At 41.3% G+C, this 15496-nt stretch overlaps 1 protein-coding gene and 1 long non-coding RNA gene across 7 annotated transcripts in view; one reads left to right on the forward strand and one right to left on the reverse strand.

The window, feature by feature from the left end:
• The window catches only part of LINGO2 (leucine rich repeat and Ig domain containing 2), a 2057065-nt gene that overhangs the window by 1484655 nt on the left and 556914 nt on the right, over positions 1-15496 (forward strand). The window lies entirely within an intron of this gene.
• LOC134898281 (uncharacterized) overlaps positions 8189-15496 on the reverse strand; it is a 143167-nt gene continuing 135859 nt past the window's right edge. Inside the window, exon 5 of the long non-coding RNA XR_010172198.1 lies at positions 8189-8663. This is a non-coding gene — a long non-coding RNA (uncharacterized LOC134898281). The remainder of the gene's footprint in view (positions 8664-15496) is intronic.

A 15496-nucleotide genomic window follows, 5' to 3' on the forward strand; every position in this document is an offset into this window, starting at 1 on the left:
ATGGGGTAAAATTAGGGGATTCTGTACTGGAAAAGGACTTAGGTGTCCTCATAGATAGCAAACTAAGCAGTAGTACCCAAAGTAGGACTGCAGCAAAGAAGGCTAATAAGATATTAGCATGCATAAAATGGGGAATTGATGCTAGGGACGAGAGTATTATACTCTCGTTATATAAATCACTTGTGAGGCCACACCTTGAATACTGTGTACAATTCTGGGCACCTTACTACAAAAAGGATATCCTGGAGCTAGAAAAGGTTCAAAGGCGGGTGACCAAACTAATTAAGGGTATGGAGACGCTGGAATACGAGGAAAGGCTTGCAAGACTAGACATATTTACACTGGAAAAGAGGAGATTAAGAGGGGACATGATCAACATTTACAAATATATAAGGGGACAATATACAGATCTTGCGCAGGACCTGTTTTTGGTTAGATCAACACAGAGAACTCGTGGACACTTGCTCAGGTTAGAGGAGAGGAGATTCCACATAATATGGCGTAAAGGCTTTTTTACGGTAAGGACGATACGTGTTTGGAATTCCCTGCCTGAGGGAGTTGTAATGGCCAACTCAGTCAACACCTTTAAGAATGGGTTAGATAAATTCCTAATGGATAAGGATATCCAGGGTTACGGGGCATAGTCACACACTATGGTTATTATAAAAAAGAGTGGTTAATCGGAACGGCAGTCAGCAACTTCAGTCAAAATTTTATAAAAAATAATCGTGCATAGGAGACCACAAATAGGTTTAACCCGATGGACAATTGTCTTTTTTCAACCTTAGATACTATGTTACTATGTATGTTACTATGTTACTATGAAGCACTCATCCTCTCGCTAGAAAACTGCAGTGCCACTCCTAGATGGGCCAGGTGTTTGTGTCGGCCACTTGGGTCGCTTAGCTTAGCCATCCAGCGACCTCGGCGCAAATTTTAGGACTAAAAATAATATTGTGAGGTGTGAGGTGTTCAGAATATACTGGAAATGAGTGGAAATTATGGTTATTGAGGTTAATAATACTATGGGATCAAAATGACCCCCAAATTCTATTATTTAAGCTGTTTTTGACGGTTATTTGTAAAAAAAACACCCGAATCCGACAAAAAATTTTCAGGGAGGTTTTGCCAAAACGCGTCCGAATCCAAAACACGGCAGCGGAACCGAATCCAAAACCAAAACACAAAACCCGAAAAATTTCCGGTGCACATCACTAGAAAAAATGTCCATATTCGACATCTGTCAACATCTGAAATGTCAGCACGTAAAATGTCAACATCTGCAGAATGAAAGTTAGGGTTAGGCTGCGGCAGTGGTTGAGTAGGGTGAGGCACAAGGTAATGGGTTAGGATTACAGTCAAGGGTCTTACTCACCGCTCGATATCAGCTTGAAGTCATCATTACCTGCCCACCGACCCAGAAGACACCGTTGAGATGATTAGACTGTCTAAAAAACAGTCTCCTTTACCACCCCCAAACGGTCTGTTCCTGTCAATCACTGTGCTGCAATAAAGTCCTCACTGTGAGCAGCATTGCAGAAGTACCATGGCATGTACGCCATGCGTTCATGGTGCATGTGCTGTCTGCCGATAATCGCTCAGTTGCACCACTAGGACTATTTTGTTGACAGTCTAATCATCTCAACATTTCGTCAGTGTCAACATGATGAATGTCAACATGGGTATTGTCATCATGCTAACTATGAACAGTAGAGAAATATGTATGTGTGTTCATGTGTTATATATAATATATATGTGTTTAAGTGCTGCAACTTTTCCTCACACCAAGTTCCAGTATGCTTCATCTGCAACTTTCTACATACGTTATGCTATTTCCTATGCAATTATTGCCGCAAATTAGCATCTCTGGTACACTATGAGCAGCTTTTCGCTATATCTCCAATTTTACTACGATGCCAACTTTAAACAATGGTATGGTATTCTACTCACCTCTGAGCATCTTAGCCGGGCATCAGTTGTGCGGAAAAAGTAGGGAGGTGTGGCACTGCCTCACCTGCCATAGACTTTGTGCTCCATAGTTTTGACTATAGAAATGATTAGAATAATACAGTACAAATAATATATTTCTTATATATTCTTTGTATTTTTCATATAATTGTTATAATATATTTCTTATATATTCTTTGTATTTTTCATATAATTGTTATAATATATTTCTTATATATTCTTTGTATTTTTCATATAATTGTTATAGTCAATACTAGTATTCTAGAGTATGACAGGAAAGGCTCTGCCTCACCTGCCTCATCTCACCGCATGTTACTGGTATGTACTGTACTTGTGTATGCAAATTATGATATACAATAACATCTGAATTAGTGTTAGATATTAACTTCACTAAGTTTTTGTTTCTAAAATACTGTAGTATGTGAATTGCCATAGGACACTTGTAGCAAAAAGAAAGTTGTCTACATACATTAAATAATTGTTGCCTTCTAGCAATAGGATCACATTCAATAAGATCAGAATATGATCAGTACATCTGGCAAATGAAAGATCTTAAACAGTGTGATGGTTTGGTCATTTTTATTGCCTGTGCTTGAAAACAGTTGTATCACTATTTTAGTTGGCAGCTTGAACAACCATTATTAAGTGATCATGCTTCTGTGCATGTTCATTCACTTTAAGGGGGTCATTCCGAGTTGATCGCTAGCTGCTGTTGTTCGCAGCACAGCGATCAGGCTAAAAATTGGCATTTCCATGTATGCACCGCAATGAGCAGGCGCATTGTACGGGTACAATGAGCATCGTGGGTTTGCACAGAGTCTAACGAACATTCCTGTCGCATGGCCGACCGCAAGAAGATTGACATGTAGTGGGCGTTTCTGGGTGTGAACTGACCGTTTTCAGGGAGTGCTTAAAAAAATGCAGGCGTGGCAGAAAAACCGCAGGCATGGCAGAAAAACCGCAGGCATGGCAGAAAAAACGCAGGCGTGGCTGGGCGTTCGCTGGGCGGGTGTGTGACGTCAAAAGCCGTCCCTCCGTCGTTAGAATCAACGCACACGAAGAGTAACTACAGGACTGGTCTTGTTTTGCACAAAAAGATTTTGCAGGCGCTCTGCTGCACAAGCGTTCGCACTTCTGCAAAGCTAAAATACACCCCCAGTGAATGGTGACAATGCGCTTGCACGGCTGCTAAAAATTGCTAGCGAGCGATCAACTTGGAATGACCCCTTAAGTCCATACTTGATGACTTTTGGGACATCCTTGCCCCAACGGTATTATTCTTTGAAATGCAGCATCATTGCCTTGATAGGTGGAACATCATGACTTAATTCATCATCACACCCACACCCATTCCACTTATATAGTTAAGTGTATGGGATCTAGGAGGTTTACCTGCTCAGGAATAACTCCCTAAAAATTGTGAGTCTTCTGGACATTCTAGGACATTTGGCAAATATGATTATAGAAAATAGAAAAAGGCATAGGGGGTAATTCAGATCTGATTGCTGGGCTGCATTTTTTGCTACCCTGCAATCAGATAGTCGCCACCCACAGGGGGAGGGGAAAAGCGCTGTGCAAGTGTGCGATGGAATCCGGCTGATTGAGGCCGGAGCTGAAGTCAGACACCCTCCCTGAAAATGCCTGATCCCGCCTGCATTTTTCCAGACACTCCTGGAAACGGTCAGTTGCCACCCACAAATGATCTCTTCCTGTCAATCACCTTGCAAATGCCCGTGCGTTTGTTTTTTTCACACCATCCCTTCACTAGGCGCCGATGCCAGTTGCTGTTGTGCGATGCCCCGGCGCATTGCAGTGCATGCGCAGTTCAGATCTGATCGCCCGCTGTGTGAAAACGCACAGCAGTGATCAGAGCTGAATAACCCCCATAGACTGTTTGCAAAATAATCTTAGATCAATGCATGCTTTTGTGTAGCTGATAGGTTTGCAGTGCATTGGAATGCCTGGCATAAACATGATGGTGGTTTTTTTGTATAATGCACAGGCAGTAATCACCTTGGGATGGGGAAAGCGTTCAAGAGACTGACATTATTTGTGATGTCCTCTGTACGTCTTTTTGATGTGTGCATAATAAAGGGGGGGAAAATCTTGTGTGGAAGGGAAACATCCTTACTGAAACTGTGTATTCCTTTATTTATTTTTTTAATTAAAATCTAAACCTTTCCACTTCCTATTCGATAATGCTTTCTAACCTTTAAAAATCAGTCTGACAAATAAATATTTTGCAGCTTACACTCTAACATACAGTATTATAGGAATTTCAGAAATTATTCTTGGATTTCACAAATTGCCATTGTCATTGCCAAGAGTATGGGGTTTACTAAATACCATAGTCCAATAAATCTGGATAGTTCCATTTTTCCTTTCCATATTGCATATGGTTATTACTAAATTGACAGTTTAAAATTTTTGCATCAAATTTATTGTCATCTGACATTGCTGTCTTGGCGAGAGGAGCTAAGAAGTGTTAGATCCAAACTTCAGACACTCAGATGACAAATACATCATCAAAGCTTCAACTAAAAAAGCACCAAGTTTAAAGCTTTCCCACATGATTGATTTTTAAAGAAATATATTTATAGCGTTGTTAGAAAGTTTGTGAACAATTTGGAAATGTATGCAGGCTGTAAATGTGTCCTTAGCAGTGTCCAGATCTTAATCAAATTCATAAAAATAAATAAAGGGAGCACAATAAATCTAACAACACAAAAAGAATATACATTTATTGATCAAAATGATGCAACATTAACCGCTTTGCTGTGAAGGAGGAGTGGGCCTCATCCTCCGCATGGGTTTGTTTGGGGTTAGGGTTACCTTAAGACTACAGAGGAAGAGTCCCACTCTTCTTCCACAGTGACAGGTGGGCTATGGAAACATATATTTTAACTCCTGCACACTGATTCAGAGGACTAGTGGAGAAATGCAGAAACTGCTGGGCTGGATCCAAAAGTGATACTGACGCGCATGTGTGCAGACGTCACTATCGAACAAAGAAAGAAATAATGTAAAAGATGGGGATACCATTGTTTGAAATATGGGAGTCCTCTTTTTCAAACTATATATCCCCCCTCCTAAATGTTAATGTTTGGTGATTAGTTTCAAATAATGAAGTCTTTAGTACTTATGCACTACGGGACCTATCGCACCCATGATTGTGTCTGTAATAATGGTTACTCCAGATGTGTCACCAGTGGTTAAAGTGGTCCAGAACGGGGTGGAACTGCTTTCCTCTGATTATGAGTGGTAGAACACGTTCAGTCTCCGCCCTCCCACTTTGCCTAGCCACAGCATTTATGTAACTAGGCCTGATTATGAAGGAGGCTCGGATTACATCTCTCTGGCTGCCACTCATCCATCTGTCTGTCCACCTTGCCCAGCTAAGTACTGGCAGCTGTGACTGCTGCCTGATTATGAAGGACCCGGAGGCTCAGCTTGGCTGCCTTGCTGTGCGCCGCTCATATCAATAGATGTAGTGAGCGGGTTGTGCTACTGGCATTAAGTAACTTGGCCTGACTTGGCCTGCCTCTTCCAGTCCACCTCTTCTGGCAGCTGCAAGAATGAGACGTCATCATGTGTCTGTCTCTGACTCTCCTGCAGTGTGAAGAGCAGCCACCCTGAGAGGACCCACGGGGACTCCGGGGCCAGAAAATTATCAGAACTGGACTGGTCACTGATATGAAAAACTCTGCAGTAGTGCTGCTACTGTAAATTTAGAACATGCTCAACTCTTGTTGTTTATAGTGACCACTTCACACCTACAGTAGGTGCTGATATATATATATGTGTGTGTTTAGCTGAGGCGATGATCTTAGTTCAGGTAATGCTCTACCACTGTATATGATTACCCTGATTCCTCCATACCCTCCCCCTATATATTATTTCCCTGCTCTCACTGTATGTGATCTCCTTGCTCCCACTGTCCCCTTAATGTTTATGATCTCCCTACACTACACACAGTACAGGGAGAATATATAAACACAGAGATAGGGCCATGCTAACTATTACAACATCTGTACTGCACCAACAAAACTGTGTAATATGATAAGAGCTATATCATTAATAATAATGATAAAGACAGACACTCTGATGAATCAGATTTGTCTTCCCCTTAGGTAGTCTGAGATAGGTCTATTGGTAGTGGACAACGAAAGCAGCAATATAGGATGAGTGTCATCTACCAATGTCTGTGCAGGAGAGATGTAGCAACAATCTTCCTTAAGAGAGTCACTCAACTGACTGGCTCATGTTGATGGAAAACACTCAAGAGATGTTCCATAATACCCTATAAATGCTTGATAGGGTTTTAATAAGGTGACTAAGAATGCAATTACATACATGTATGTACTGTATAACATCAGTGTTATCATCAAACCATTGAGCTTCCACATGTGTTTTTTGAATGGGGGTATTATTTATGAGCTTGGAAGACATTAGACATCACTTCAAGGGAGTTGGACAAAGTTGACCAATTATTACCATGTATCAGAACCCTTAACTGTTACAAGCAAGCATTTAAGGCTGTACATTCTTTAGTTTGAGGTGCACTCATCCGTTATGTGATGTAGGATGATTACTCTAACACATACCATCCCCACCTGCTTAGTAGTCCATTGCCTGTACACTTTGTACCACTAAGAGCAGGTGGGCAAGCAATGAAGCACATCTAGGGTAACCGGGTCATTATAATTCTCATCTGAATATGTGTGATCATCACCACTCGTTCAAAGTCACTGAGGTCACATCTTGCAGCAATAATAGCCCTTAATTATAGGTAACCAGGACAGGTCAGACCAAACATTGTTTTGAATCACTTAATTATATCATGAGCCACCACACCTGTGTGATAGCCTTAGCTTACTATCTGTTTGGTGTTGCCATTCTGTTACTACAGTAGCAGCATCTGCAGAAAGTGGCAATACTCAATAGAAATCATCACTACCAGAGAACGATCACAAAACATGATACTGTTGACAGCTTACAAAAAATAAACAGTGATTTTCAGCCCAGTGCTGGTATATATAACCCAACTTATAGGAAATGTGTCACACACCTGCACACTTCCATACAGAGAAATAACAGCACATACAACATTCACCACAAATGTGCTGACCATCAGAAGCAATTAAGAGTGACACATTACTGAAACAGGGCTTTGAGTGCTGATGATGATGATGACAGCTTGCTATGTCTCTGCATCCTAATGACCCAAGAGAGGGGACTGCTGGCATCGACACATCTGCGTTTTCTAAGGCAGGGTACACATCAGAGCAAAATGTTCCTGACTGATCTGACGTGCGATGGGACACTACATCGTGCCATGCATTCACACTTGCGCGATGCAGGGGATGACAGCGCAATGTACAATGTCATGCTGCATTCGGCAGCATGGCATCATAGGTGTCATGGTGTCTGTTGCTAGGGTAACTGGACGCTTGCCATGAGAAGCATAATACAATATACATAAAAAATATATATATTTAAAATGTGTTTATTTTACCTAGCATATCATCTCAGATACATACATTTACAAACACACACATATATATATATATATATATATATATATATATATATATATCTTGTAATGCCAAACTGCTTCAAAACAGGAAAATGGAATTAAATTGAAAGTTACAGCACATTTTCTGGCCAGCTTACTTTGCACCATTTTTCAATAACCAGTTGCTAGCATGGGATTCTAACATCAGCTCTTACTTGGCTGGAAGGAATCTCTATAGCAAGATTATAATAATAGTAATTGTTATACCTCATAACAATACCAGTTGATTTTTGTTCACTGGCAGGAATACTGAAATTTTTCAGTGAATGCTTCCATCATTGAATAAAGTTCATTGGATTACATCAAAACGCTGAACAAGTCATAAGCCAATGTATGTAAGCTGCCTTCCCTCATGGTACAAGCTAAAGTTATTTGTCAGACACTTAGGAAACAATAGTGGTTATCCAGTTGGGTAAAATCATCAAGCTGTACTGAAGTAATTCCATTCAATAGCTTTGCCTTCAGATTGGCATGGTTCCAGGATTCGTAAATTGCTTTTGTGCGCAAAATACTCCAATGGGTTCTCCTTGCAGGCAGAGCGACAGAAAAAGAAATAAAAGAGAAAGCTTGGTAAGATATATACACAGTATATATATATATATATATATATATATATATATATATATGTATATATATACACACACATATATAATGAGTAACAAGTCGCTGGGGTGAAAGAGCACATCATTTGTGGACCAGCAACAGAGGATTTTTTTTTAAATTACCTTATACATCAACCAGCTCTTCCTTGCACATACTGAATTGAGAATTTCTTTTGCCTATATGTAGTTCACAGTAGGGAAAGCAGAACCAATCTTTTGCAGAGAAACTGTTTTTATAAATTGTATGTTTACCCCATACTGCAGCAATCAAACAGTTCTAAGAAACATCAGAAAGGTGTTATCTTCAGATGGCGTTTAAAGATTGCAACTCTTTATGAACCTGATTTACACTCCCAAGGATAAACTGCTAGACGAAGATGAATTGGCTTCTCTTCCTGGCAGGACCCTCATTTCAATTAGCTTTGTAGACAGAACCAACAGTCACCATTTTCTTAACACCTTGAGAGCATGAGAGCTTGGCAAATTGCTATCCTCGTTGCAGTGTTTGGCAACATCCCCTGCATTTGATGAGTTAAAAGTAATATTTGAAACACAAGTAGAAAATTGTATATTTTTTGGCATTAATAATAAAGAACAAAAAGAAACAAACAAACATTGAATATGTTGAAACTCTTATAGTAAAAATCAAATACAGTACATCAGTTTACCCAGATTTCATAACTTTTTATTATCAGCAGACAAAGGTATCATTAGTACTGAACTAAGATTACTAAAGGACCAATATTGTCAATCATCAAAATGTTAAAACATGTAAGCAGAGTACAGTGTCAGTGTGAATGGTAGGGGTGTTGGCGTGGTGAGGGGATAGCTATGGACTTACAGCTATAGTTTTTTAATGTGTTGTTCTAAAGAGAGGGGAGGCTATATCAACGAAGTCTTAAATTATTATTCACGGAGACCATATGACAGTGAAAATGCCTGGCTTGACATGTAGCTTATGGTTAAATGTATCTATCTCTAAACTCTAAGAGTCCCTATACAGGATTATATAAATATTTTCCCTATATAGGCTTTTTTGAAATACACAATTCTACCCCAAGCATTGCTGTCATATACAAGGGCACACAAGCATGAGTATATCACTGTTCAGTACAAGAGGCAGTCTGGAACTATGCTGTGAAATAGAGGATAGTTTATAATACATTTGTGAATGTGTTTAATGACGACCTCTGTATTTTGTTTGGAAATGGAAAACAGTGTAATATATGGTATTTTTACTGATTGACAGCAAGTGCCCTGCAGTGAGGTGAGGCACTGCCCCTCCTGTCATACTCCCGTATACACCAGACTATAAAAATTTAATGAAAAAGATAAAGATGTTATTATAAATATTTATTATATTCTAATAATTTTTATAGTCAGAACTACTGGAGTATGACAGGAGAGTGCCTCCCTGCCTACCTTGTCCACACATCTCTGATAAAAATTCACCAAATTTCCAGCACCTTTGTATAATGCCCACATGAACCTTCAGGCTCATATAAGTGAACGTAAATCTGGCTTTGATACTAGCCAGTATCTCCCCAGCCGTTTACCTCACCACACTTCACTGTTGACAGTAGTGTATTTAAGCAGATGCCACATGTGCCTAGTGATGAAAATTTTAAAGGGCCTATTTTGAAAAGCGGGGGAGCTGTGATCAGTGCCATGTGGTGTGTCCAGCACCATGCAGGGAGAAACCTATCCCTCTGACACTGTGTCAGCCAGCCAGGCCAGGCAGAAGCCTATGTTACCCTGCAGGTAGAAGGCAAGGCTGAGAGACATTTGTTTGCAGATTAGCTGCCCATATAGAGAGTGGCCAAGCAGTGAAGTAGTGCCCTGAATAGTGGCTAGGCTGTTTGCTGTGTTGTTTCAGTTATTATGCAGCCAGTAAACCAATATTTTATTTAGTTTCCTGCAAAAACTACTGTGTTTGGACCCTGATTAATTACATAGATACTGCACCAATACACCCCTCTTCCAAGCTAATTACCCTGTATCATCCCAATATAGTGGAGAATGTGAGTAAAAGGTCTACACTGAAAAGTGGATTACAGCAGCTCAGTGGAAATATGGTTAGTTACTGCACCTGCATTATGGAATGTTCATCAAGATGGTGAGTGTAGACAAAGCCTGTTTTGAAGCACTTACCTGTAAATAGAAAATTGGCTTCATAATTGCAAAAATGTGAAGCACATTTATGCAAATGGAAAATGTATAGACATTGCCAGTTGTGAGGTATAAATTGTATCCTTGAAGAGAAATGTGTGAAATCACAAATTTTGAAAATTTCCGCTACCAAATCTGAAGTGTTTGTGAATTTGCTGCAGCAGAGAAAGGGTTAATGGGAAACATTGTGTTTACTGTTTCTTGCTGGAAACTCAAGTCTGTTTCACTAGCCCATTAAGACAAAGTATGTTTAATCAAGCATTTTGTGGTGATACCTCTGCAAATAGCAGTTATAGAGTAAGACCCATATTATATGCTGGTCATTGTAGTGCCATATGAAGAAATATATTTTGCTGTATTGAAAATGCTTTTGAAAACAAGTGTGGTACATGTGACAACAAAATCAGTTCCTGTGTTTATGGTGAGCAAATAATTGTGGAGAATATTAAGAAATGTGCTAATAGAAAAAGTATATTTAAAATTTAAAGTGACAGACACCCAATTTGTTCTGGCAGAAAAAACTGTTGTTCTATTTTCTTCATTGGGTTGTCATCACCCGATGATTAGGAAAGCCATAAGCTGCTTCACTACTACACCACTTAATAACATGGAGGGCATTGTGAAGACTTGCTGCAGGCTACATCAGCTCAGCAGGAGCCATGAGGGCTGCAGGAATCTAACAAGATTAAGCAACTGGCCATAGAGAAAACTGCAAGGCAATAAGAGAAGGTGGTCTAAAGATGTTTAACTCCTTTTATGGTAACTCTTTTCAAAGTGATGTATTGCAGAGAGAGAGGAGAAAGAGACATTTTGTCATGATCCTGACTTTCTTCACTCATGTCCTAAGTAACTTGTCTTGTGACTTACCTCTGCCACCTGTCCTGCAGGTCAAGATTTCCTGCTGGTCCTTGTTTGAGAACAGATGCACAGTTGTTGCCATGTTGCAGCATAACAGCGGACTGCATTCCTCCGGTTAGAGTGCTTCTTACCTCAACTAACACCAGTAACAAATCAGAGACCTGCAACTCCTATCTAAGCCCTCTCTGGACATTAATTCACAGCCAGAGCAACAGGCCTCAATCCTGTGACATATCCTGCTTTCCAAGTTCTTGCTTGCGGCAAGCTAGTGTGCTAGTCTGGGCGCCAAAATGTAGTCCTATGGTTTCCTGGTTATAACAGAATCCTGCATTGCTGAGTTCCTGTGAAGTCTGCTAGTCATTCAGCCTTTGCTTCTGCATTTCCATACAGACTTTGCTGTTATTCTCTGACTCCAGTAATATGCTGAGCATACAAGCATCCAATCTGCAACAAGTACAGTTTGAGTAAGAGATGTTTATAGGCACTAGTAAGCCTGCATAAGCTGATGCTTACTCAGGCAAGCCATCAGATTTAGACACCCAGATCCAGGAAGTCTGTGTCTGATGACGCAGACCCTGGACACATCATGACTTAAAAATGGAGATCACATCCCCCCATTTTCAAGTATGGTACCAGGTGCTGCCCACTGTTCTTCTGCCCAAGTGCTACTGCAGTTGATATGGGGCTTTGCATGATATTGCAAGATCTGTTCTGCACATGCGCAGAATGGGTCTTGCACCTGCGCAGACCCCCAAACATCAAATTTGTACGCAAACCACTGGGTTTACATACAAATATGAATAAGAACCTATATGCACAAATAAAACTGCTGGAAAGAAAGCTGTTTTTGCTAGTATACAAAGAGCACTGTGATGTGCAGCACTTGTACATCTGTGCAACTAAGTCTGAATTGGTTCCAGTGTGAATAGCCACAGCTTTCCTCATGGCAAGTTTTATTCTGCTTAACCTGCAGCTTTGTACATATGTAAAATTAAATCCTGTGCCATTAAAGTCGCAGCCTAGTGTCTTTAGTACACTGTGTGCAGCTTTTAGCAGATTCTGTGATGCTTGTAATCTGCAAAATGTAAAGAAATATATGGTACACTTTACTCTCAGAGTATTTTAGTTATGCCGGTTATCTCGTGCCATATGGTGTACGAGGGGTGCGCAAGTTTCCTAATGTGCAGTGCATAGGTAGAGTAAACACAATCTGTCTGGTTGTGAACTGTAATCTCTGACTAAAGTTATTGTGAAATGACAAGGCACAGAACCATATCTAAGCAGCACTGCATGCTGAAGAAGTCAGCATGTTCACTTCCTTCACTAACAAGAGTGGTCTGTGACAGCAGGAGGGTTTTGACCGACTGCAAGCTGCTTATGGGGAGGAAGCCCATCCTGAACCACTGTGTTTGTGTGGAATGCAGACCTCAGCACGTGAAACGGTCCCTGGAAGGTGACGAGCGCTGAGGCTGACCTGTATCTGCCATCACCAAGGAGAACATTGCTGCCATGTGGACCATAGTTGAGTTGGATGCCAGGGTGACCATGGCCCAGTTAGAGAAGGAGATAGTCATCTCATCGGGATCAATCCACTTGATACTCCACAAAAAGCTTGGCCTGAGCAAGGTTTTTACAAGCCGGGTGCCCCATCAGCTGACTCAAAAGAAATGTTGGCTCAGGTGATTGGTGCCACAAGATGCTAGCCTGGTTTGATGGCTGACACTTAAACTCTGGGAGATCATCAGTGGAGATGAATCCTGGATCTACAGTTTTAACCCTGAGACCAAGTAACAGTTGGCCCAGTGGATCCTGTGGGAGGTGCGCCACCACAAAAGTTCCATAGTGATGGGAAGTGTGCCCAAGCAGATAGTGGCTGTTTTTGTGGTCAAGACTGGTCATATAGCTACTGTACTACCCAGTGACAGTGGACCAACAACCAATGCCTGCCACAAGTGCTGGAAACCATTTCCAGTCATCGTCCAAAAACTCGCACTTGTGGTGCCCTTTTCCATCACGACGATGCACCTACCCACAGTCCAGGAAAGCGGTGGATTATCTGGTCCATGAATGCATCCAGGAGCTTGGTCATCCATTGTATAGTCCAGACCTGGCCCATTGCACTTTTGTGTTCCCACAAATCAAGCACAATATGTGTGGGATTCGTTCTGAGTCACCAGAAGCTGCAGTGGATAACTTCATCCAACATGTAGAAGACATACCTGCTTCATACTGGTTCTTCACCAAGTGGTTTGAGCACATGCAAGTTTCAATACTTTGATAGAATGTAATGTGCACATTGTAAATAATATACTTTTCTGCATCCGGAAACTTATTGCATACCCCTTGTATAGATGCTATCTGTGACATACATCTGTAACAGTGGTATTGTAAGTGCAACCAACCTTTTATACTGTATGTATAGATTTCTGAAATATTTCAAGCCTGTGCAAACTATAAATGAGTAACTTTTGATACCTGAAATCTACGTTATGTAAAAATTGTATGTGGAAGTCTTCAAAAACACAAAACAACCCTACAGTTCATTTTTGAAGGACAAACTTAAGATATCTGAGAACATAAGAAATGTAAAAATAGTGATGGCTAGCCATAGTGCTGTTCATGTGTTGTTTGTATGTTACACCTTGTGGGCTATTGTTGTGCATATGCAGAGATCTGTCTGATTTCAGCTTCATTTCAAGCACTCAAGATATGGCTCGGACAAGTGCATGCTGATTGTAACGACAGTTATTTAACAAAAAGCATGGGCAGGAACATTGTGATAACATACAGTAGATGTGTACAACTCAGCATATGGATTAACATCTACATTTAGTTCCATGTATGCAATGTCAGTGTGATTGCGGCCAAGATGTGTGCTACTCTAAATCTCAGCATAACATGTTAGGGTTACTGTAAATATATATATATATATATATATATATTAGGTTGAAGAGAGTGGAGCATCTAAAAGTGTGTGAGTATAGAATATAAATGTCACAACTCAGGGCTGGTGTTGACCTAAAACAACCTCAGTTGTAGGGGCTGGTGTAAATGTAGATCTGGCCGGTAGAATAGGACTCCTAGACATACAGATGACTTGTACCACCAGTGCCCGAAGGTGTGACCATGACAACAAGGATAAAATGAATGTTTTGTTTATTGAACACAGTTCTGATGGTACATCGGCAGTTGCAAAGATATGATATGAGAAATGATTAAAAACAGTACACAGTTCCACAATAAATAGCAAAGTTGATATTCCCATAGTTGAGGTATCCACAAAAGGCTAGCTTGGGAGATTAGTAGATGGAGAGTCCTTTTACCATCACCTAGGTGCTGTATGGTAGAGGAAAGCTGGAACTGGTCAGCAAATGTTGTACAGAGGCTGAACGTGCTGTAGAGTGAGTAGTACACGTAGACTGCTGGTTTTGCCTGATGGAACCGGTAACGAAGAACTGTGGATGGAGTGCAGATGAACCAGTGTTAGCAGAGGAGTTGAATGACACTGGTGACGCTAGAGATCGATGAATTTGAAGAACAGGTGACTTGAGCACTGAAGATATTAGGGAAACCGATGACGGAGCACCGATGACATCAGGAACCTGAACACTGCTGGGAGCCAAATGCTGGAAGCCAGTGTTTTGAAGTGTTGCCAATAGCAGAGGGCAATGAGGATACTATGGAGTCAGGCAAGCACCACAGGGTGGTGATTGGTGCGGGTCTCTGGAGAATTGAAGACACAGGAGCTGGAATACCTGGAACACAGTAATAACAGAGAGCAGAAACAGGATACACTGGTAATGACAACCAAAGCACTGACAACCTGCTAGTACAGGATCAGTCCTTTAATACCCTCAGCAGTGCAGGCATTTCATTAGCAATCAGGCAGAACCCAGTGGTGCTGTAGAATGGAGAAAATAGTGTCATGTGATCAGAAACAACATGGCTACGCCCATACTGGTCTTTGGAGGGAAACCTGGTCTGCAATTCCACATGGAGATCCTGTAGCAATGGCAGCTGCGGCCGCAGGGGACAGTGGACGCCAAGCTGTACAGCAAACCGACAGAGCCGACGGCAGAGGCCACAGCGGGCAAGAGGCACCGCACAGACCTGCCAGGGCTTTGAACTGTAATAATAGCGGCAAAGGCCGCAGCTGACAGGGGACGCCACACTGATCCATCCAGGCACTAAGAGCGCAGCAATGGCGGCAGAGGCTGCGGCTGACAGGAGACGCCACGCAGAGCGGTCCAAGCACCGAGAATGCAGCAATGGCGACAGAGGCTGCGATGGGCTAGAAACGCCACTCCACTTTTAAAAGTTCCCT

This window comes from Pseudophryne corroboree, chromosome 1 (genome assembly GCF_028390025.1).
Source record: "Pseudophryne corroboree isolate aPseCor3 chromosome 1, aPseCor3.hap2, whole genome shotgun sequence".
NCBI classification, from domain to species: Eukaryota; Metazoa; Chordata; class Amphibia; order Anura; family Myobatrachidae; genus Pseudophryne; species Pseudophryne corroboree.